Genomic DNA, 25247 nt, shown 5'->3' with positions numbered 1-25247 from the left:
TTTTGATGGTGTGTGGGGGATGGCATGAATGGGCTTGTAGAATGGAGTTGGAATCAGTATCTTTTTTGAAAGGATATATATCGATTTTGTTTCCATTCCCCACTAACGTTACATCGAGATAATTAATGCTGGTAGGATGTGTATGATAGGTGAATTGTAGAATAAATGAATTTTGATTTAAATATTGAACGAAAGAAATTACCTCCTTTGTATCACCATTCCAAATCAGCAGTAAGTCATCGATGTAATGAGTGTAGAATGTGATTGTCAGAAAAAAAGTTATTATTGTTGAAAATATAAAACTCTTCAAATATCACCACTACAATATAAGCTAAAGAGGGGGAAATTCCCCCTCCATGCTAACTCCGCATTTCTGCAGATAAAAGCTATTGTCAAAGGTGAAATAATTGTGGGTTAGTAAAAAATTAATCCCTGAGACAATGTAATCTTGGACATTGATGGAATAAGAGCTATGTTGTCTGAGAAATGTATACAATCAATTGCCACATGATGTGGTATTGATGGATAAAGACTGACTATATCACATGTATTTATTTTTCTGGTTCTTCTTCCTTCGTATTCATTATTGTTTTTATTTTTTTCACAGACTGCTATAATGTGTAGTTTTTTATTCTTTGTCTCTATTATGTTTTGTTATATATGTTTGAACACATTCACTTTGAATGGACTGATAATCCTTATCCCCTAATTAGAGCACCTCCTCTGATGACGTGGTGTGCATGTGGTTTTAAATCACCTCTACTGGAGACCTTCCTTCATTCCATGACTAAGACCTCTACTGGTCGAAACATGTAGTAATTGTTCTCCTCTGTCCGTGGATTACTTTTTCCTGTCCCCCCACAAAGTGGTCTGTATTTTTGTATTTTTATTCTGGATTTAATAAAGTTTGGAGTTTTACTACTCGAGTCTCCCTGCTAAGGTGCTGGATTTGCTTTTGTTCCTGCATTACATTTGTTGGTTCCATTAAACTCTCAAAATGGCCAGAAAAAGAGAACTTTTATGAGAAACTCGACAGTCTATTCTTGTTCTTAGAGATGAAGGATATTCCATGCAAAACATTGCCAAGAAACTGAAGATTTCCTACAACCGTGTATACTACTCCCTTCAGAGGCTCTAAAAAAAATGAAGAAAAATAAGTGGGAGGCCCAGCTGCACAACTGAGCAATAAGACAAGTACATTAGAGTCTTTAGTTTGAGAAATCGATGCCTCACAGGTCTTCAACTGGCTGCTTCTTTAAATAGTACCCGCAAAATGCCAGTGTCAACGTCTACAGTGAAGAGGCGATGATCGTAAGACTAACAGCCTCCATAATCCAACCCTCCCACTTTCATCGCCAAAACTTTTCTTGTACTGCACCTGTTCTCTGAAATGAACTACCCCAGATACTCTGGTTCATTCCCATTATATTCACAGCTTTAAATATGACCTAATTCACATCTCTTTAAGACAAGCCTATTAGATCACCTCACCAATCTAAATGTTCTCTGTTCTGCCTTTCCTCAGAATCTGGTCCTGTTGTCCTATCATCTGTTCCCCACTTTTAATACGCTCATAAGCAGTTTGTACAGATACTGGCTAGTGACTTGTTCATGCAGCTTTACTTGAATACCTTTTTTAAATATAATAATGCATGGATGCTGGATCATAAACTACAAACGCTTTTTACCTTTTATGTTAGCATTATTTCCTTACAGACTAAGTTTGTGAGCAGGGTTCTCAAACTTAATTGTTGAATTATGTGTGGTGCCTTTTCATCGCTAACTGAAAATATGGTAATAATAGCAAGCCTTCGAGACTACTCAGGTCTCTTCTTCAGGCTCAATATAACACAAAATCTGAAGAGTCACATATTTATACACAACAGGACATAGAATGGTGCAGTAAATAAAACAAGTTATGTGAAGCATATGTGAAGTATATATATATATATATATATATATATATATATACAGTACAGACCAAACGTTTGGACACACCTCACTCAAAGAGTTTTCTTTATTTTCATGACTCTGAAAATTGTAGATTCACATTGAAGGCATCAAAACTATGAATTAACACATTGGACAATCATTTATTTTTCAACAGGATAATGACCCCAAACACCTCCAGGCTGTGTAAGATCTATTTGACTAAGAAGGAGAGTGATGAGGTGCTACGCCAGATGACCTGGCCTCCACAGTCACCAGACCTGAACCCAATCGAGATGGTTTGGAGTGAGCTGGACCGCTAAGTGAAGGCAAAAGGGCCAACAAGTGCTAAGCAACTCTGGGAACTCCTTCAAGACTGTTGGAAGAGCATTTCCGGTGACTACCTCTTGAAGCTCATTAAGAAAATGCCAAGAGTGTGCAAAGCAGTAATCAAAGCAAAAGGTGGCTACTTTAAAGAACCTAGAATATAAGACATATTTTCAGTTGTTTCTCACTTTTTTAAGTACTTCATTCCACATGTTTTAATTCATAGTTTTGATGCCTTCAATGTGAATCTACAATTTTCAAAGTCATGAAAATAAAGAAAACTCATTGAATGAGAAGGTGTGTCCAAACTTTTGATCTGTACTATATATACACACACACACACACACACACACACACACACACACACACACACACACACATATATATATATATATATATATATATATATATATAGTGATAATCAAAAAATACCTCAAAAAGGAATAGGTGTCTTTTTAACTTTAAAAATAATTTTTTATTCAGAAATTTTAGTTAAAATTACATCAAGTACATATTTATAAACACTAATAAAAAGGACTGGATCAAATACCCATAATGGAGCAGAAGCGGTTAAACCAAAAGTTACAACCTCTTAATTGTTAGACCAAATTGTATGTAATACCATAATTTTAAAGTTTTTCAAAAAATAGAGCATAAAGTGCAAAGTGCTTCTTCATTATATATAACGCTGAGTAATTATGGTAAGAAAGGCATTTAAGTGAAAAAAGGCTATTATAATACAAGTGCCGGTAAATCGCAATAAATATTGCTGAATACAAAATACCTTAAAGATGGTCAGGGTTGTTCAGTGTGCCGCATATATCCCGACGCGCGTTTCAGCGTACTTTCTTCAGGGGATGCTGAGAGGGAATGAGGCTAGGGTTCTTAAATACCCTGTTTGATTCACTAGTGACCGCCCATAACGGGGAACAGCTGCTAGTTCCGATAACGGGATTTTAGCGGTGCTTGCATATCATGACATCCATCACTAAGTGAGATCACTGCCCGCTGGACATGAAGCACATGGCAGGCCGGGTCATCAAGGCAACAGACGACTCGGGATGTCAGCGCTCCTGCTCGCCGGCGGAAAGCAGAGATCAGTGAATGGAGCATGTATGAAATGCACACTCTCCCGTAATCTAGAAGACAGCGTGTTGGAAGTTCGTGCCATTAAGTAAGATATATAAGAATTACCAGAAATACAATGTGTAATTTATAATATGTGAGAGCTATTATCTAAATAATAATTGTGAAGTGTGAGAGGTATGTAAATTAGTGAGGGAAAAACAAATTTTTTGAAATGTGAAACAGCTTTGGTCTTGGAAAAGATTATTTAAATATTAACTAATGATGAATTAGTGATGATGTTAATATACATATCAAAGCGTGAACGTGCCAAAGTGTCACTTTTGCGATACATTCTAGTCCTTACTGAATATTATAGATATTTCCTACAAAGGAAAATTAGTAATAACAATGAAGTGCATGTCAGAGCAAAAAAGTGCCAAGTAAACAATTTTGTGATACTTTACAAAAATGATGACAGCACCAAATGTGCACTACAGCACTAAACATTCCAAACTGTACTTATTTTAAAAATTTTGAGATTTTTGGCAAAAAATTGCAATTTCTTGAGCTGCTTCGCCACGTCACGGCAAATCTCATTTGAAGCAGTCCTACACTAAAATATTTTTATAAAATGTGCCATACGGCCTCACATATGAATAGTAGAACTGCTCTTAGCAGCACTCACCTGGTCTATTTCAATCCCGTAACCATGACTGAGTCATGGCTGTGGGCGGGACAGGTCCAAGCAAATGCTGCATGAAGTAAATAGCCTGTGGACAAAGCCTGATGACTTAATGTGAACAGTCACCAACCGCCAAAATCTAGACAGATGGAATACATCCCAAATTGGGGTGCAAAGCAAAGTGGAGGTCAACCACCGACCAATTCAATGAAGAAAAAACAAAAAGCAGCACCAAATGTGCACTACAGCACTAAACATTCCAAACTGTACTTATTTTAAAAATTTTGAGATTTTTGGCAAAAAATTGCAATTTCTTGAGCTGCTTCGCCACGTCACGGCAAATCTCATTTGAAGCAGTCCTACACTAAAATATTTTTATAAAATGTGCCATACGGCCTCACATATGAATAGTAGAACTGCTCTTAGCAGCACTCACCTGGTCTATTTCAATCCCGTACCCATGACTGAGTCATGGCTGTGGGCGGGACAGGTCCAAGCAAATGCTGCATGAAGTAAATAGCCTGTGGACAAAGCCTGATGACTTAATGTGAACAGTCACCAACCGCCAAAATCTAGACAGATGGAATACATCCCAAATTGGGGTGCAAAGCAAGGTGGAGGTCAACCACCGACCAATTCAATGAAGAAAAAACAAAAAGCAGCACCAAATGTGCACTACAGCACTAAACATTCCAAACTGTACTTATTTTAAAAATTTTGAGATTAAGTCATCAGGCTTTGTCCACAGGCTATTTACTTCATGCAGCATTTGCTTGGACCTGTCCCGCCCACAGCCATGACTCAGTCATGGGTACGGGATTGAAATAGACCAGGTGAGTGCTGCTAAGAGCAGTTCTACTATTCATATGTGAGGCCGTATGGCACATTTTATAAAAATATTTTAGTGTAGGACTGCTTCAAATGAGATTTGCCGTGACGTGGCGAAGCAGCTCAAGAAATTGCAATTTTTTGCCAAAAATCTCAAAATTTTTAAAATAAGTACAGTTTGGAATGTTTAGTGCTGTAGTGCACACTTGGTGCTGCTTTTTGTTTTTTCTTCATTGAATTGGTCGGTGGTTGACCTCCACCTTGCTTTGCACCCCAATTTGGGATGTATTCCATCTGTCTAGATTTTGGCGGTTGGTGACTGTTCACATTAAGTCATCAGGCTTTGTCCACAGGCTATTTACTTCATGCAGCATTTGCTTGGACCTGTCCCGCCCACAGCCATGACTCAGTCATGGGTACGGGATTGAAATAGACCAGGTGAGTGCTGCTAAGAGCAGTTCTACTATTCATATGTGAGGCCGTATGGCACATTTTATAAAAATATTTTAGTGTAGGACTGCTTCAAATGAGATTTGCCGTGACGTGGCGAAGCAGCTCAAGAAATTGCAATTTTTTGCCAAAAATCTCAAAATTTTAAAATAAGTACAGTTTGGAATGTTTAGTGCTGTAGTGCACATTTGGTGCTGCTTTTTGTTTTTTCTTCATTGAATTGGTCGGTGGTTGACCTCCACCTTGCTTTGCACCCCAAAAAATGATGACAGTGAAAAAATAAAAATAAAAATAAAAAAGTGAAATGTCCATATTTGTTTAAGAACCCATGAAAATAATCACGAGCTCCCTGCTGTCCTCAGATTACTATTAATGTCTTCTTTTTGTTCTTTTCCTTCTTTTTCATTGTTGGTTGATTTTCTTGAAGCATAAGCAGCCGGAAATTCTATTCAATAGCGAGTCACCCGAATAAATGAGTAAATTCTATAAATAAATAAATTCAATTAATTTTTATTCATTAAAAATTGCAAGATAACACTAAAACCCTATAAAGAATACAAATAACCCCCCCTAAAAGAATGTCTTATCCAAAACAATTTGATTTCATTATATAGTTATGATCAAACTTGAATGCAAATGTGCATAAGCGGGATTGCGCCCCTATTTGAAAGCGCCCATGCAAATGCACATATACAAACACGCATATACGATATCTTCACCAGCTATAAAAAAATGTATATTTCATCCCTACAGAAATGCCCCGAAACTAAAATTCTCATTTAAACCCCGTGGAGCAACACTATTTAGTCTGTAAACCATTTACTCTCTGTGCGGGCTAATGTTTTTTTCATGCAGCCCCCTATAACTCCCATACTGACCTGATCAATTGCTTTTGCCTTAAGAAGGCTCGAATCTGAATTATGATGGTAAAAAAAATGCTTAGCAATAGTTTTGAGCTGTGAAGGATCCTCTATTTCTTTCCCTTTTTCGATGTCCCTTATGTGTTCACGTATGCGGATGCGTAGCTCTCTGGATGTGAGGCCAACATAAATCTTTTTGCAGGGGCACTCTGCTACGTATACGACTCCTTTTGAGGCACAATTCAAAAATTGTCTGATTTGAAAAATTTGGGAAAAATCCGCATTATGGAAATCTTTGCTTTTCATCATATTGGGGCAAGCTTTACAATGTCCACAAGGAAAAAATCCTGTGGTCGTCAGCCAATTGCTCTGTTTTTTATTCTTATTCGGGTCAAAATGGCTGTGCACTAAAATATCACGTAGATTCTTCGATCTGCGAGCCGTGATTTGTGGATGAGGGGGAAGACACTTATTTAGAATGGGATCACTAAGTAGAATGGGCCAGTGTTTTTTGATGATAGAGCTGAAATCCCTCCATTGTTTATTATAATCAGCTATTAGCCTGACTCCATTTTCAGGGGTTCTAGTTTTACGAGATGGTTTGTAAAGAAGATTATTCCTGTCCATTTTTTTTGCTTTATTATATGCTTCCCTGATCCTCTTCCCACTATATCCTCTTTCCTCAAATCTTTTCTGTAAACTTTCGGAATGCTTTTCGAAAAATTGGTTAGTGGAGCAGATTCTTCTGGCACGTATAAACTGCCCAGTGGGGATTCCTTTTATGGTAGCCGGAGGATGTGAGGAATAAGCCTTAAGGAAAGAATTGGTTGCCGAAGGCTTACGGTAGATCTCAGTAGCTATGTCACCATTATCCAAAGTGGATATGCTTATGTCCAGGAATTCAATCTTCCTTCCAAACTGATAAGTAAATTTCATATTGATGGTGTTATTATTGAGGTTCAACATGAATTTTTCAAGATCAGGAATTGTACCTTCCCAAACAAAGAGGACATCATCAATGTACCTCATCCATTGATGAACCTGCTCACTACCTGACAATGGTTCGCTGATAAATATTTCCCTTTCCCAGGCCCCCAAAAATAAATTTGCATAAGAAGATGCGCAAGAAGCACCCATAGCTTTTTGTAAATACATCTGTTTATGAAAATAGAAACAGTTGTGTGTCAAGATAAATTCTAAGAGTAATAGAATCAATTCTGATAAATCAGGGTCCATATTACTATTATTGAGAAACCAGGCAATTGCTTTGAGGCCATCATGATGTCGTATAGAGGTATAAAGAGCCTCAATGTCAGCAGTGACTAAGATCATATTCTCTGTCAAATTTAACTGATCTAATCGTTGGAGGGCCATGGTAGTATCCTTCAAATAAGATGGTAAGGTATTGACCAGCGGTTTAAGAAAGTGGTCTATTGTTTGGCAAATCACCTCATTGAGACCATCATTACCCGATACAATGGGCCTGCCAGGGGGATCCTGTAAGTTTTTGTGCACCTTGGGAATGATGTAGAAAGTAGGAAGTTTAGGGTTCAATAGACGGAAATATCTGACCATCTCCTCAGGAATTAACCCTGCTTCATGGGCTTTTTGAAGAATATCTAATAATTCTGTTTTGAAGGAAGGAAGGGGATTTTGTGGTAATTTGGCGTAACAATCACTATCCTCTAATAGAATGTGGGCTTGTTTCATATAAAGGTGGTAAGGCCAAATTACCACATTTCCCCCCTTATCAGCCTGTTTGAAAACTACATCATCCCAATTCCTCAACTCCTTAAGGGCTTGTTGTTCCTCCTCCTTTAAATTGTGTGACCAAGCGGGTTGTCTAGCTAGATCCTCTATGTCACTGGTAACCATTTTAGTAAAAATATCTATCGAAGGACAGATACTTAATGAAGGAAATGTTCTAGATTTATGGAACAAATGTGTGGGAAATTTACTGACCTCAGTAGTGGATTCATTTTCATCAAGCAGGGATTCCAGAGTAGCCAAGGCTTCCAATTCCTCTCTAGTTTGGAAATATCATTGGATTTAAAATGCAGTTTTTTGAGAAGGACCTTCCTGGCAAATAGGTGAATATCCTTGATAGTTAGGAATGGATCTAAAGAACGGGCAGGACAAAAAGTTAGGCCCATACTTAATAGGTTATATTGTGCATCACTCAAGATATGTTCAGATAAATTTATGACCTTATTATGTTCCCTTGGTTGTTTATGTTTATTCATACTTCTGAATTGGGGAAAATTTTTTCTTTTACCAGATTGTCTAGTGATAGGGCCATGTGCCACACTTGCCTCATGGTCACTAGTCGAGGTATATCCTTCTCCAACTGAGCTAGTTGAGGTCAAGGAGCCTCGGCGTGTTTGAGGGTTATTTAGAGGAAGTTTTTTGCATTGCCATCTAAAGATTCTTTTATTCTCATAATCTTGGATGTCCCTAGAGAATTTTTTCTTCTTGTTAGTGCTGAAATCCTGCTCCCACTTTTCTAGGTCCTTGTCAATTTCTTTACTATGATTTTCAAAAGTTTCTTTATCCATGTTATTCTGCAAAGCGGCTTCAATTTTACTAATATCTTCTTCAATTTCCTGTAAAGCCTGATTATTGTGTTCATTAATAATTTGTAAAAAAGCAAGGGAACAATTATTAGCGGTTTCTATCCATTTCTGTAAAAGGTTTTCATTTTTTAATTCAAAAGTCGGGAAGAGTTGGATTCTCAAACCCCTTGGTATAATTTTGCGTGAGATATAACTATCCAATGTGGTTATCGTCCACCACATTCTGGTTTTTCTATGCAAAGCATTTTTATAGGATTTGATAATCTCTTTATTGGATAAAGACAATTCATTAAAATCATGGGCAGACCCCTGTCCAAAAAGATTCGTAGCTTTAATTTTCCAGTTTAATTCTCTGGTTTTCATATCCATTTTCCACATTTTGGGAACGAAAAATAATTCTGCTATGCAAACAGAAAATAGGAATAAATAATCAAAATTTCGTACAAATCCACCTTAAATTATAATGATAAACAAAAAATACCTCAAAAAGGAATAGGTGTCTTTTTAACTTTAAAAATAATTTTTTATTCAGAAATTTTAGTTAAAATTACATCAAGTACATATTTATAAACACTAATAAAAAGGACTGGATCAAATACCCATAATGGAGCAGCAGCGGTTAAACCAAAAGTTACAACCTCTTAATTGTTAGACCAAATTGTATGTAATACCATAATTTTAAAGTTTTTCAAAAAATAGAGCATAAAGTGCAAAGTGCTTCTTCATTATATATAACGCTGAGTAAATATGGTAAGAAAGGCATTTAAGTGAAAAAAGGCTATTATAATACAAGTGCCGGTAAATCGCAATAAATATTGCTGAATACAAAATACCTTAAAGATGGTCAGGGTTGTTCAGTGTGCCGCATATATCCCGACGCGCGTTTCAGCGTACTTTCTTCAGGGGATGCTGAGAGGGAATGAGGCTAGGGTTCTTAAATACCCTGTTTGATTCACTAGTGACCGCCCATAACGGGGAACAGCTGCTAGTTCCGATAACGGGATTTTAGCGGTGCTTGCATATCATGACATCCATCACTAAGTGAGATCACTGCCCGCCGGACATGAAGCACATGGCAGGCCGGTCGTCAAGGCAACAGACGACTCGGGATGTCAGCGCTCCTGCTCGCCGGCGGAAAGCAGAGATCAGTGAATGGAGCATGTATGAAATGCACACTCTCCCGTAATCTAGAAGACAGCGTGTTGGAAGTTCGTGCCATTAAGTAAGATATATAAGAATTACCAGAAATACAATGTGTAATTTATAATATGTGAGAGCTATTATCTAAATAATAAAACATTAGCCCGCACAGAGAGTAAATGGATTTACAGACTAAATAGTGTTGCTCCACGGGGTTTAAATGAGAATTTTGGTTTCGGGGCATTTCTGTAGGGATGAAATATACATTTTTTTATAGCTGGTGAAGATATCGTATATGCGTGTTTGTATATGTGCATTTGCATGGGCGCTTTCAAATAGGGGCGCAATCCCGCTTATGCACATTTGCATTCAAGTTTGATCATAACTATATAATGAAATCAAATTGTTTTGGATAAGACATTCTTTTAGGGGGGGTTATTTGTATTCTTTATAGGGTTTTAGTCTTATCTTGCAATTTTTAATGAATAAAAATTAATTGAATTTATTTATTTATAGAATTTACTCACCGTCCATTTATTCGGGTGACTCGCTATTGAATAGAATTTCCGGCTGCTTATGCTTCAAGAAAATCAACCAACAATGAAAAAGAAGGAAAAGAACAAAAAGAAGACATTAATAGTAATCTGAGGACAGCAGGGAGCTCGTGATTATTTTCATGGGTTCTTAAACAAATATGGACATTTCACTTTTTTATTTTTATTTTTATTTTTTCACTGTCATCATTTTTTGTAAAGTATCACAAAATTGTTTACTTGGCACTTTTTTGCTCTGACATGCACTTCATTGTTATTACTAATTTTCCTTTGTAGGAAATATCTATAATATTCAGTAAGGACTAGAATGTATCGCAAAAGTGACACTTTGGCACGTTCACGCTTTGATATGTATATTAACATCATCACTAATTCATCATTAGTTAATATTTAAATAATCTTTTCCAAGACCAAAGCTGTTTCACATTTCAAAAAATTTGTTTTTCCCTCACTAATTTACATACCTCTCACACTTCACAATTATTATTTAGATAATAGCTCTCACATATTATAAATTACACATTGTATTTCTGGTAATTCTTATATATCTTACTTAATGGCACGAATTTCCAACACGCTGTCTTCTAGATTACGGGAGAGTGTGCATTTCATACATGCTCCATTCACTGATCTCTGCTTTCCGCCGGCGAGCAGGAGCGCTGACATCCCGAGTCGTCTGTTGCCTTGACGACCCGGCCTGCCATGTGCTTCATGTCCGGCGGGCAGTGATCTCACTTAGTGATGGATGTCATGATATGCAAGCACCGCTAAAATCCCGTTATCGGAACTAGCAGCTGTTCCCCGTTATGGGCGGTCACTAGTGAATCAAACAGGGTATTTAAGAACCCTAGCCTCATTCCCTCTCAGCATCCCCTGAAGAAAGTACGCTGAAACGCGCGTCGGGATATATGCGGCACACTGAACAACCCTGACCATCTTTAAGGTATTTTGTATTCAGCAATATTTATTGCGATTTACCGGCACTTGTATTATAATAGCCTTTTTTCACTTAAATGCCTTTCTTACCATAATTACTCAGCGTTATATATAATGAAGAAGCACTTTGCACTTTATGCTCTATTTTTTGAAAAACTTTAAAATTATGGTATTACATACAATTTGGTCTAACAATTAAGAGGTTGTAACTTTTGGTTTAACCGCTGCTGCTCCATTATGGGTATTTGATCCAGTCCTTTTTATTAGTGTTTATAAATATGTACTTGGTGCAATTTTAACTAAAATTTCTGAATAAAAAATTATTTTTAAAGTTAAAAAGACACCTATTCCTTTTTGAGGTATTTTTTGATTATCATTATAATTTAACGTGGATTTGTATGAAATTTTGATTATTTATATATATATACATATAGATAGATAGATAGATATTTATACAGTTTTGGCAAAAACAAAAAAACGAAGAGACAACTACACAGTATTATAAAAATCAGCTTCTCTACATGTCGTTCCCAGTGTCGGTTGAATTCCAACCAGAGTACACCTCATTCTTCTGGCCAGGAGTGGCATAAGGTCACCCAAAAGCAGTGTTAGAGACTGGTGGAAAGTATGTCAATACGCATAGAAGCTGTGATTAAAAATCATGGTTATTCCACAAAATATTGATCTCTGAACTCTTCAGAAGGTAAAATTGTTGTTTCTAAATGATTCTGAACTTGTTTTCTTTGCATTATTTGAGGTCTGAAAGCAATGCAGTTTTTTTGTTATTTTGACCATTTCTCATTTTCAGAAAATAAATACAAAATTTATTGCTTGGAAATTCAGAGACATTGTCAGTAGTTTATAGAAGAAAAGAACAATTCACATTTTACTCACAACAATTCACAAATATACCTATATAGAGAAAAATCTGAAAAACTGAAAATGTTGCAGTGGTCTCTTAATTTTTGCAGAGCTGTATATATAAATACAGTGCCTTGCGAAAGTATTCGGCCCCCTTGCATTTTTCACCCTTTTCCCACATTTCAGGCTTTAACCCCTTCACGACCTTTGATGGATCTATCCGTCATGGAGCGTTTCACGTTAAGCCCCGCCCCCTGCGGCGGTAGGCACACATATCAGCTGTTTTCAACAGCTGACATGTGTGCCTGCATGTTGCTAGTGGAATCACTTCCACTCGCAACATTTAACCCCTTAAATCTTGCTGCCAAAGTCTGGCAGCGAGATCTATATGCACGCGGCCATGATTTTCACTTACCGCTGCCCCCACCGGAAGCCACGTGCGCGATCACGTGACTCTCGGTGGTTGCCATGGTAGCACTGGGTCATGTGATGACGCCTGCAGCTATGACGAGTCACTTTCGTTTTCACTCGGCCCGTAGGCCAGTGAAGCAGGAAGTGACCGTATCTGCTGTTTACAGCTGTATAGCTGTGATCAGCAGATAGATCAGAGCGATCGGATTGCTGATTGCTATAGCCCACTAGGGGGACTAGTAAAATAAAAAAAAAAGGAAAAAAAAAGTTTTAAAAAATAAAAAAAAACCTAAAAGTCACCCCCCTTTCACCCCATTGAAAATTAAAGGGTTAAAAAAAAATAAACATACACATTTGGTATCGCCGCATTCAGAAATGCCCGATCTATCAAAATATAAAATCAATTAATCTGATTGGTAAACGGCGTAGTGGCAAAAAAATTCCAAACGCCAAAATTACGTTTTTTGGTCGCCGCATGTTTTACGCAAAATGCAATAACAGGCGATCAAAACGTAGCATCTGCGCAAAAATGGTACCATTAGAAACGTCAGTTCGAGACATAAAAAATAAGCCGTCGCCATAGATTCTGAAAAATGAGAACGCTACGTGTTTCGGAAAATGGCGCAAAACGTGCGCCACTTTTATTGGACAAACTTGTGATTTTTTTAACCCCTTAGATACAAGTAAACCTATACATGTTTGGTGTCTGCAAACTCGCACCGACCTGAGGCATCACATAGATACATCAGTTTTACCATATAGTGAACACGGTGAATAAAACATCCCAAAAACTATTGTGCGATCACACTTTTTTTTGCAGTTTTTCCACAATTAGAATTTTTTTGCTGTTTTCCAGTACACTATATGGTAAAACCTATGGTTTCATTTAAAAGTACAACTCATCCCGCAAAAAACAAGCCCTCATATGGCAAGATTGACAGACAAATAAAAAACGAAGAAGGGGAGCAAAAAACAAAAATACAAAAACGGAAAGTGTGCGGGGGCTGAAGGGGTTAAACATAAAGATAGAAATTTTAATGTTATGGTAAAGAATCAACAACAAGTGGGACGCAATTGTGAAGGTGAACGATATTTATTGCTTATTTTAAATTTCTGTAAAAATAAAAAACTGAAAATTGAGGCGTGAAATATTATTCAGCCTCTTTAAGTTAATTCTTTGTAGCACCATCTTTTGCTGCAATTACAGCTGCAAGTCGTTTTGGGGTATTTTTCGATTACTTTTGCACATCGAGAGACTGAAATTCTTGCCCGTTCTTCCTTTGCAAATAGCTCAAGCCGAGTGAGGTTGGATGGAGAGCGTTTGTGAACAGCAGTCTTCAGCTCTTTCCACAGATTCTCTATGGGATTCAGGTCTGGACTTTGACTTGGCCATTCTAACACCTGAATACGTTTATTTGTGAACCATTCCATTGTAGAATTTTCTTTATGTCTGGGATCATTGTCTTGGTGGAAGACAAATCTCTATCCTAGTCTCAGGTCTTTTGCAGACTCTAACAGGTTTTCTTCAAGAATGGTCCTGTATTTGGCTCCATCCATCTTCCCTGTCCCTGCTGAAGCAAAGTAGGCCCAAACCATGATGCTGCCACCACCATGTTTGACAGTGGGGATGGTGTGTTCAGGTTGATGAGCTGTGTTGCTTTTATGCAAAACATATTGTTTGGCATTGTGCCCAAATAGTTCAATTTTGGTTTCATCTGACCAGAGCACATGTTTGGTGTGTCTCCCAGGTGTCTTGTAGCAGAATTTAAACAACACTTTTTATGGATATATTTGAGAAATGGCTATCTTCTTGCCACTCTTCTATAAAGGCCAGATTTGTTCAGTGTTCGACTGATTGTTGTCCTATGGAAAGACTCTCCCTCCTCAGCTGTAGATCTCCGCAGTTCATCCAGAGTGATCATAGGCCTCTTGGCTGCATCTCTGATCAGTCTTCTCCTTATTTGACATGAAATTTTTAGGGGCGGCCAGGTTTTGGTAGATTTGCAGTGGTATGATACTCTCCATTTCAATATGATCGCTTGCACAATGCTTCTTGGGATGTTTAGAGTTTTGGAAATCTTTTTGCAAACTTCTTCACAACAGTATCACGGACCTGCCTGTTGTGTTCCTTGGTCTTCATGATGCTCTCTGTGCGTTAAACAGAACACTGAGACTATCACAAAGCAGGAACATTTATACAGAGACTTGATTACACACAGGTGACTTCTATTTATCATTATCAGTCATTTAGGACAACATTGGATCATTCAGAGATCCTCAATGAACTTCTGGAGTGAGTTTGCTGCACTGAAAGTAAAGGGGCCGGATAATATTGCACGCCCCAATTTTATTTTTTTTTATTTTTTACAAAAATTTAAAATAAGCGATAAATATCGTTCACCTTCACAATTGTGTCCCACTTGTTGTTGATTCTTCCCCATAAAACTTTAATATTTTATCGTTATGTTTGAAGCGTGAATTGTGGGAAAAGGTTGAAAAATTCAAGGGGGCCAAATACTTTCGCAAAGTACTATATATATATATATATATATATAATTGCCTTATTCTGTCTGTCTGTCTGTCTGTCTTGCTCCAAAATTGTGTCCTTACGGTGACACAAAGCTGATTGGCCGCTGGGCTCGCCATGGCCCCGCCCCCCCGCACGGATTGGCCGCTTGCCCAGGCTGCGCCCCCACACGGATTGGCCGGCCGCTCGTCCAGGCTCCGCCCCCCCACAGATTGGCCTCTCGCCCGGCACCCTGCAGGCATTGGCAACTCGGCCATGCCCCGCCCCCCTCACGCAATGCACGCTAGCTCTGGCCCCGCCCCCCCACGCATTCCCCGAACCGACACGGTCACGGAGCCACGACTCCCAGGTGAGTACTGTACCCCCGGGAGCCCACATCAGCGTACGCCGCCAACCCAGCCGACACATGCCCTCGCATTGCTGGGGCTGGCCGGCGTATGCTGGTGTGGGCTCTCGTACGAGCGGGGGACGAGATACGCTCGTAACCATGGTAGCATAGTTACCAGCGCATCAAGGTCCTGCAGCGGCGGAACATACACACACGCACACACATAACAGCACACATACACACACATACACACACACATCAGATCACACTCACTCTCACACACACCTCACACACACATCACATCGCATCCACACACTCACAACATCCTGGGATATCGCTTGCTTCTCGGCGGCGATACTGTGCTGTGAGCTTCCAGGACCTGCCGGAGGATCACATGGCCAGAAGCATGTGGTATCTCCGGATGTTGTGAGTGTGAGCGCGTATGTGCAATATCATCAGTGTGTGTGCGTGAGTGTATGCGATCAGGTGTGTGAGTGTATGCGATCGGGTGTGTGTGAGTGTGTGTGTGTGAGTGTATGCGATCGGATCTGTGAGTGTCGGCAGAGGAGCACGGCGTGCTGGAGGAGGCTGGGAGGAGAGAGGCTGATCCTGGGGAAGGCTGGGATGGGGAGGCTGAGAGAAGAGAGGCTGATGCTGGGGGAGGCTGAGGCTGGGGTAGGCTGGGAGGAGAGAGGCTGATGCTGGGGACCGAAAAGGCTGATGCTGGGAGGAGAGAGGCTGATGCTGGGGGAGGCTGAGGCTGGGGTAGGCTGGGAGGAGAGAGGCTGATGCTGGGAGGAGAGAGGCTGATGCTGGGGGAGGCTGAGGCTGGGGTAGGCTGGGAGGAGAGAGGCTGATGCTGGGAAGAGAGAGGCTGATGCTGGGAGGAGAGAGGCTGATGCTGGGGGAGGCTGATGCTGGGGGAGGCTGAGGCTGGGGTAGGCTGGGAGGAGAGAGGCTGATGCTGGGGACAGAAAAGGCTGATGCTGGGAGGAGAGAAGCTGATGCTGGGAGGAGAGAGGCTGATGCTGGGAGGAGAGAGGCTGATGCTGGGGGAGGCTGAGGCTGGGGTAGGCTGGGAGGAGAGAGGCTGATGCTGGGAGGAGAGAGGCTGATGCTGGGAGGAGAGAGGCTGATGCTAGGGACAGAAAAGGCTGATGCTGGGAGGAGAGAGGCTGATGCTGGGGACAGAAAAGGCTGATGCTGGGAGGAGAGAGGCTGATGCTGGGATGAGAGAGGCTGATGCTGGGGACAGAGAGGCTGATGCTGGGGACAGAGAGGCTGATGCTGGGAGGAGAGAGGCTGATGCTGGGAGGAGAGAGGCTGATGCTGCGGGTAGAGAGGCTGATGCTGGGAGGAGAGAGGCTGATGCTGCGGGCAGAGAGGCTGATGCTGCGGGTAGAGAGGCTGATGCTGGGAGGAGAGAGGCTGATGCTGCGGGCAGAGAGGCTGATGCTGCGGGTAGAGAGGCTGATGCTGGTGCAGCATGGGGGATGGAGCACGATGGGGGGTGCGCAGCATGGGGGATGGAGCACGTTTGGGAGTGCGCAGCATGGCGGATGGAGCACGTTTGGGAGTGCGCAGCATGGCGAATGGACCACGTTTGGGAGTGCGCGGCATGGCGGATGGAGCACGTTTGGGAGTGCGCAGCATGATGGATGGAGCACGTTTGGGAGTGCGCAGCATGGCGGATGGAGCACGTTTGGGAGTGCGCAGCATGGCGGATGGACCACGTTTGGGAGTGCGCAGCATGGCGGATGGAGCACGTTTGGGAGTGCGGAGTATGGCGGATGGAGCACGTTTGGGAGTGCGCAGCATGGCGGATGGACCACGTTTGGGAGTGCGCAGCATGGCGGATGGAGCACGTTTGGGAGTGCGCAGCATGGCGGATGGAGCACGTTTGGGAGTGCGCAGCATGGGAGATGGAGCACGATGGGGGGTGCGCAGCATAGGGGATGGAGCACGATGGGGAGTGCGCTGCATGGGGGATGGAGCACGATGGGGAGTGCGCTGCATGGGGGATGGAGCACGATGGGAAGTGCACACCTCCCCCCAACACACACACACACACACACGCGCGTGCGCACTGCACAACACACCACACACACACTGGGAACCACAAACAACTGCCCTACACAGACACCCACACACACAGACAACGCTGCACACACACAACACCCAACACACAAACACCGCTGCACACACAAATATACGCACATACCGCACAACACACACATTGCACAAAACATACCTCCCCCCAAAACACACCACACACACACAAACCGCGCAACACACACACACACACAACGCTACAGACACACAGCGCTCCACAAACAACGCAACACACGCAACACACATACAACACCGCTCTCACCCCCCGCCACACCCAGACAACACCCAGAACATGTACAGCGCCCTACACAAACACTTGGTAACTACACACAACAACATCTATATATATATATATATATATATATATAACAAAAATCATACATGAACTACACAATACGTAAATTCTAGAATACCCGATGCATAGAATCGGGCCACCTTCTAGTATATATATATATATATATATATATAAAATCTATGATTTACTTTTTAAAGGGGGGTTTAAATTTTGTTAAAATGTAGACATTTAACTATGCAAAGAATGTAGAGGTGACAGATTATTCCAACACCACTTAAAAATTAAGCTTAACTTTTTTTTCTCTATTAAAAGTAGAACTATTGTGCACAATATTTTAAATTGATAGGGAATATTATCATAGAATTAAACTAAGAGGGAATGCTATCATAGGATTAACCAACCTTTTTAAACATTGCAGCATGTATAAAATTTCGATTTCTAATGGCAGAGAGGATTCAGATTGCTATTAGACGAAAACACAAACCCGGACTCTGTTTCCTGTGGTACGGTCACCATGTTAGGCACAGATCATACCATAAAAAGTACAGTCATGGCCAAAAGTTTTGAGAATGACACCAAAATTATTTTTTCACATGATCTGTTGCCCTCTGGTTTTTAATTGTGTTTGTCTGATGTTTACATCACATACAGAAATATAATTGCAATCATATTATGAGTACCAAAAGGTTATATTGACAGTTAGAATGATTTAATGCAGCAAGTCAATATTTGCAGTGTTGACCCTTCTTCTTCAGGACCTCTGCAATTCTCCCTGGCATGCTCTCAATCAACTTCTGGACCAAATCCTGACTGATAGCTTTCCATTTCTGCATAAGCAATGCTTGCATTTTGCCAGAATTTGTTGGTTTTTGTTGGTCCACCCGTCTCTTGATGATTGCCCTCAAGTTCTCAATGGGATTAAGATCTGGGGAGTTTCCAGGCCATGGACCCAAAATCTCTATGTTTTGTTCTATGAGCCATTTAGTGATCATCTTTGCTTTATGGCAAGGTGCTCCATCATGCTGGAAAAGGCATTGTTGGGCGCCAAACTGCTCTTGGACAGTTGGGAGAAGTTGCTCTTGGAGGACACTCTGGTACCATTCTTTATTCATGGCTGTGTTTTTAGGCAAGACTGTGAGTGAGCCGATTCCCTTGGCCGAGAAGCAACCCCACACATGAATCATTTCAGGATGCTTAACAGTTGGCATGAGACAAGACTGGTGGTAGCGCTCACCTCTTCTTCTCCTAATAAGCTGTTTTCCAGATGTCCCAAACAATCGAAAAGGGGATTGATCTGAGAAAATGACTTTACCCCAGTCCTCAGCAGTCCACTCCCTGTACCTTTTGCAGAATATCAGTCGGTCCCTGATGTTTTTTCCGGAGAGAAGTGGCTTCTTTGCTGCCCTCCTTGAAACCAGGCCTTGCTCAAAGAGTCTCCGCCTCACAGTGCGCGCAGAAGCACTCACACCAGCCTGCTGCCATTGCTGAGCTAGCTCGGCACTGCTGGTAGTCCAATCCCGCAGCTGAAACAGTTTTAAGATACGGTCCTGGCGTTTGCTGGTCCTTCTTGGGCGCCCTGGAGCCTTTTTGGCAACAATGGAAGCTCTCTCCTTGAAGTTCTTGATGATGCGATAGATTGTTGACTGAGGTGCAATCTTTGTAGCTGCGATACTCTTCACTGTTAGGGTAAGTTTCACACAGTGCGTTTTTCGCGGCGTTTTTGCGCAGTTTTCGGGTGCGTTTTTGCTCAGAAAACTGCATGACTTTGCTTCCCCAGCAAAGTCTATGAGTTTTCATTTTTGCTGTCTGCACACAGCGTTTTTTTTTAGCTGCGTTTTTGTGGTGCCACAAAAACGCAGCATGTCAATTATTCCCGCGTTTTTCACTGCGCTTTTCATCCATTGAGTTCAATGGGATGTTGAAAGACGCAATGAGAAACGCAAATAGCTGCGTTTTGGTGCATTTCTAAGACCAAAAACGCAGCTATAAACGCAGGAGGTGGGTAGTAAGGTGTCAGTAAACACAGAAGCGTGAATCCTCCCGGTACCGTCACCGCCGCTTCCACCTCCCGTCCTGTGCATGTATGCTGTCGTGCGGCGCCATGTCTGGGCGGGAGGTAGAAGCGGCTGCGAAAACAAAAGTTAACAGTCGAAAAAAAAAAAAAAAGTTATACTCACCTGTCTGCAGGGTCCCGGTGCCATGCCCGCTCCCATCTCCTCTCACGGTATCGCCACCCCTGCTCCGGCTGTGTGCAGACGGCCGGGAAACCTCCGATGAATGCAGGACCTGGCGATGGATCACCTGATGCAGTCACCTGACGCATCAGGTGATCGTAAGTATCGCGGTGACGCGGGCGCCCGGCCGGTATCAGCGGATGCGTCAGGAGACTTCATCCCTGATTACCGGCAGCTCCTGCAGCTATCGGACGGGATCAGACTCCCGCCCCATCGCTCCAGGAGCTGCCGGTAATCAGCACATAAGTGAGTATTATTTATTTTTTATTTTTTTTGCACCGATGCATCTGCTGATTGTATAAACGGCTTTTATACGATCAGCTGATGTGTGATGTGATTCAGGCAATTGATCCTGACACATCATCTGATCGCTTTGCCTTCCAGCAAACCGATCAGATGATATTGGATCCGGATTGGACGGCGCGGGACCCTGACCCAGGATTACTGCAGAGGGGGGGTTCTTTATTTCAATAAAGATGGAGTCACTAATTGTGTTGTGTTTTATTTCTAATAAAAATATTTTTCTGTGTGTTGTGTTTTTTTTTGATCTTTACTAGAAATTCATGGTGGCCATGTCTAATATTGGCGTGACACCATGAATTTCGGGCTTAGGGCCAGCTATACAGCTAGCCCTAACCCCATTATTACCCGGCGAGCCACCCGGCATCAGGGCAGCTGGAAGAGTTGGATACAGCGCCAGAAGATGGCGCTTCTATGAAAGCGCCATTTTCTGGGGTGGCTGCGGGACTGCAATTCACAGCGGGGGTGCCCAGAAAGCATGGGAACCCTGCACTGTGGATTCCAATCCCCAGCTGCCTAGTTGTACCCGGCTGGACTCAAAAATTGGGCGAAGCTCACGTCATTTTTTTTTTTAAATTATTTCATGAAATTCATGAAATAATTTTAAAAAAAAGGGCTTCCCTATATTTTTGGTTCCCAGCCGGGTACAAATAGGCAGCTGGGGGTTGGGGGCAGCCCGTACCTGCCTGCTGTACCCGGCTAGCATACAAAAATATGGCGAAGCCCACGTCATTTTTTTTGTTTGGGGAGGCAAAGAAATCCTGCATACAGTCCTGGAAGGAGGATGCTGAGCCTTGTAGTTCGACAGCTGCTGTCTGCTCTCCTGCATACACTATTGGATGGAGGATGCTGAGCCTTGTAGGTCTGCTCCCCCTGACTCTCCCTCAAGCATACAGTCCTGGATGGAACATGCTGAGCCTTGTAGTTCTGCAGCTGCTGTCTGCTCTCCTGCATACACTATTGGATGGAGTATGCTGAGCCTTGTAGTTCTGCAGCTGTCTGCTCTTCTGCATACACTAGTGGAGAATGAAGAACACATTGAAGAAGGAAATGACATCAGACCTTTTTTTTTTGTTCACTGATAAAAAAACGCATAAAGACGCAGTGAGCAAAAACGCAGCAAAACGCAGCAAAAAAACGCACCAAATCGCGGAAAAACGCGTGCGTTTTTTGCCGCATTTTTTTTTACGCGGGTGCGTTTTTGTGAAGTTTTTGCCGCAAAAAACGCACAAAAACGCAGCGTCAAAAAAACGCAGTGTGTGAACCTAGCCTTAGGCCATTTTTGTGCAGAGCAATGAAGGCTGCACGTGTTTCTTTAGAGATAACCATGGTTAACTGAAGAGAAACAATGATACCAAGCACCAGCCTCCTTTTAAAGTGTCCAGTGGTGTCATTCTTACTTAATCATGACTGATTGATCGCCAGCCCTGTCCTCATCAACACCCACACCTGTGTTAATGGAACAATCACTAAAACAATGTTAGCTGCTCCTTTTAAAGCAGGAATGCAATGCTGTTGAAATGTGTTTTGGGGGTTAAAGTTCATTTTCTTAGCCAATATTGACTTTGCAAGTAATTGCTGTTAAGCTGATCACTCTTTGACATTCTGGAGTATATGCAAATTGCCATTAGAAAAACGTAAGCAGTAGACTTTGTAAAAATTAATATTTGTAGCATTCTCAAAACTTTTGGCCATGACTGTAGATAGAATACCGTATTTTTTGGACTATAAGACGCACTTTTTAACCCCCAAATGTTGGGTGAAAGTGGGGGTGCGTCTTATGGTCTGAATGTGGCTACGGGGAATGAGGGTGCTGCGGTGGAGCGGGTCATCGGGGGCACGAGCAGGCTGTAGCAGCCTGCCATAACCACGTGGACCTGCTCATTTCATATGCACACCCATCCTCCCGCCCATCATCTCAGCGCTGAAGCCGGCACTGACAGGTGGGCGGGATGATGGGCGGGGGGTTGGGCGGGGGGTGCGCGCATAATTAACAGCCGGCCCACATGATCACACCTGGCAACTACAGCCTGGAGTGATCATGTTCGGCTGTATTCACTGCCCCCTGTGAATCATTATCAGCGCGGAATACAGTGAATCAGTGTACTCCCCCGTCACCGTGTGTGGAGCCGTCCCCCTGCAGCACTGCGATGTTTTCCTGTCTGTGCCGGTCAGCTGATCTGTGTAGAGAGCGGTGAGCACAGCGATGAAGTCATCGCTGTGCGTGCCGTTAGTGTCCACACAGATCAGCTGACCGGCACAGACAGGAAAACATCGCAGATGCTGCAGACAACGGTGACGGCTCCACACAGCGGCACTGCAGCTAAGACAGAGAGGAAGCTGATCGGTGCTACAGGGAGTGAGGAAAGGTGAGTATAAATGTTGGTTTTTTTTTGTGCCACAGGATACAGGCCATATACCAGGATGGGGGTATATTATTATGAGCAGGATGGGGGTATATTATTATGAGCAGGATGGATGGGGGTATATTATCAGCAGGATGGGGAGTATATATTAGGATGGGGGTATATGAGCAGGATAGATGGGGGTATATGAGCAGGATGGATGGGGGTATATGAACAGGATGGGGGTAAATGAGCAGGATGGATGGGGGTGTATGAGCAGGATGGATGGGGGTATATGAGCAGGATGGATGGGGGTATATGAGCAGTATGATATACAAGGCAAGAGAATCCTAACCAGAATGGGGTACCTTAGTAGAGAATTTGGGGACATTACCCCCATAACAGTGTCAGCAGCAGATCCTCACCCCATAACAGTATGTCATGACCACATTTTTTGTTTAAAATTTTATTTTCCTATTTTCCTCCTCTAAAACCAGGGTGCGTCTTATGGTCTAGTGTGTCTTATAGTCCGAAAAAATACGGTACATGGTGTGAATGAAATAAAAATTAATGGTGATCATCCATTCCAGGAACCTGTGTGCATAATTCTTAAATGAAATGGTCAAATAGGTAAATAATTAGGAGGCCTCAGCACTGTATGTTGTAGTTGTCCTCATGTAATTACAGGCAGAGGACACAATGATCACACAAGACTTAGAGGGAAATTTTTGAACCTTATTTTTTTTTATTTTAAAAAGCATGAAGTCTGTCAGTGCAGTGTTATTAAAAAGGGGTTGGTTACTATCCCTTTCTATTGTTAGATCTCCTTGAAATGACAGTCTGTGGTTGTGCTAACCAGCTCAAAAGTACTTAATTACAGTGCTACAAGATTTAAAAGGTGTCACTCTAGGTACAGGGAAGTACTAAGCGAACAGCTAAAGGGAAGGGAAACCCTGTACCTAGGGAAGGGGGAGATGGTGACCCCTGACCAAACCTACCGCTGGGCTCTGGAGTCTCTCACCACCCTAGATAGGTTCCGCACCTATGTACCGAGCCAGTTACCTGATCCTAGGTATACCTAGTGCTGGGCCCTAAATAGGGAATGGATGAGATGAGCTCGCTATCAACCCCACTAAAGAAAACAAGGAGGACACACAGGGGAAAAGTGCATGAACTAGTTATCCACAGATGACTCAGGAAAGTTATAGCAACAATACCAGAGATCAGAGCAAGCCACCTGCTTCTATCCAGAGCTAGAATAAACTGAATAATATCACCAGCACAAGTCCAAGAAAGTTGGGAGTATTTAAGCACATGGAGAATACTGATAATCAGCAGCTGGATGGAAGTAGGGCTCTTCTGAGTCCTAAAGGGGGAGAGATGAAAATCCCGCAGGAAAACTACCTAATGCAATGAATACTAACAGTAGGAACAATAGAATGTCAGTGAGCATCTGGATTTTGGCGATTGGTGACTGTTCACATTAAGTCATCAGGCTTTGTCCACAGGCTATTTACTTCATGCAGCATTTGCTTGGACCTGTCCCGCCCACAGCCATGACTCAGTCATGGGTACGGGATTGAAATAGACCAGGTGAGTGCTGCTAAGAGCAGTTCTACTATTCATATGTGAGGCCGTATGGCACATTTTATAAAAATATTTTAGTGTAGGACTGCTTCAAATGAGATTTGCCGTGACGTGGCGAAGCAGCTCAAGAAATTGCAATTTTTTGCCAAAAATCTCAAAAATTTTTTTATAAGTACAGTTTGGAATGTTTAGTGCTGTAGTGCACATTTGGTGCTGGCTTTTTGTTTTTTCTTCATTGAATTGGTCGGTGGTTGACCTCCACCTTGCTATGCACCCCAATTTGGGATGTATTCCATCTGTCTGGATTTTGGCGGTTGGTGACTGTTCACATTAAGTCATCAGGCTTTGTCCACAGGCTATTTACTTCATGCAGCATTTGCTTGGACCTGTCCCGCCCACAGCCATGACTCAGTCATGGGTACGGGATTGAAATAGACCAGGTGAGTGCTGCTAAGAGCAGTTCTACTATTCATATGTGAGGCCGTATGGCACATTTTATAAAAATATTTTAGTGTAGGACTGCTTCAAATGAGATTTGCCGTGACGTGGCGAAGCAGCTCAAGAAATTGCAATTTTTTGCCAAAAATCTCAAAAAATGTTTTATAAGTACAGCTTGGAATGTTTAGTGCTGTAGTGCACATTTGGTGCTGGCTTTTTGTTTTTTCTTCATTGAATTGGTCGGTGGTTGACCTCCACCTTGCTATGCACCCCAATTTGGGATGTATTCCATCTGTCTGGATTTTGGCGGTTGGTGACTGTTCACATTAAGTCATCAGGCTTTGTCCACAGGCTATTTACTTCATGCAGCATTTGCTTGGACCTGTCCCGCCCACAGCCATGACTCAGTCATGGGTACGGGATTGAAATAGACCAGGTGAGTGCTGCTAAGAGCAGTTCTAC

The 25247-nt window shown here is 42.1% G+C and overlaps 1 protein-coding gene across 9 annotated transcripts in view; it reads right to left on the bottom strand.

Moving 5' to 3' along the window:
* TRIO (trio Rho guanine nucleotide exchange factor) overlaps positions 1-25247 on the bottom strand; it is a 3493742-nt gene that overhangs the window by 1926466 nt on the left and 1542029 nt on the right. The window contains exons 45-46 of one of the 9 annotated variants that reach the window (XR_012724344.1): positions 8107-8263; positions 5530-5767 (exon numbers count right to left, since the gene is read on the bottom strand). The exons of 7 other annotated variants lie outside the window; for them this stretch is intronic. The gene's annotated coding sequence lies outside the window, so the exon portion shown is untranslated. Of the gene's footprint in view, positions 1-5529; positions 5768-8106; positions 8264-25247 lie in introns of those variants that run through there. One more of the 9 variants, XR_012724345.1, reaches the window with a different exon arrangement.

The sequence above is a fragment of the Anomaloglossus baeobatrachus genome, chromosome 6 (assembly GCF_048569485.1).
Source record: "Anomaloglossus baeobatrachus isolate aAnoBae1 chromosome 6, aAnoBae1.hap1, whole genome shotgun sequence".
In the NCBI taxonomy this organism is placed as follows: domain Eukaryota; kingdom Metazoa; phylum Chordata; class Amphibia; order Anura; family Aromobatidae; genus Anomaloglossus; species Anomaloglossus baeobatrachus.
This window is presented reverse-complemented; position numbering and strand designations above follow the sequence as displayed.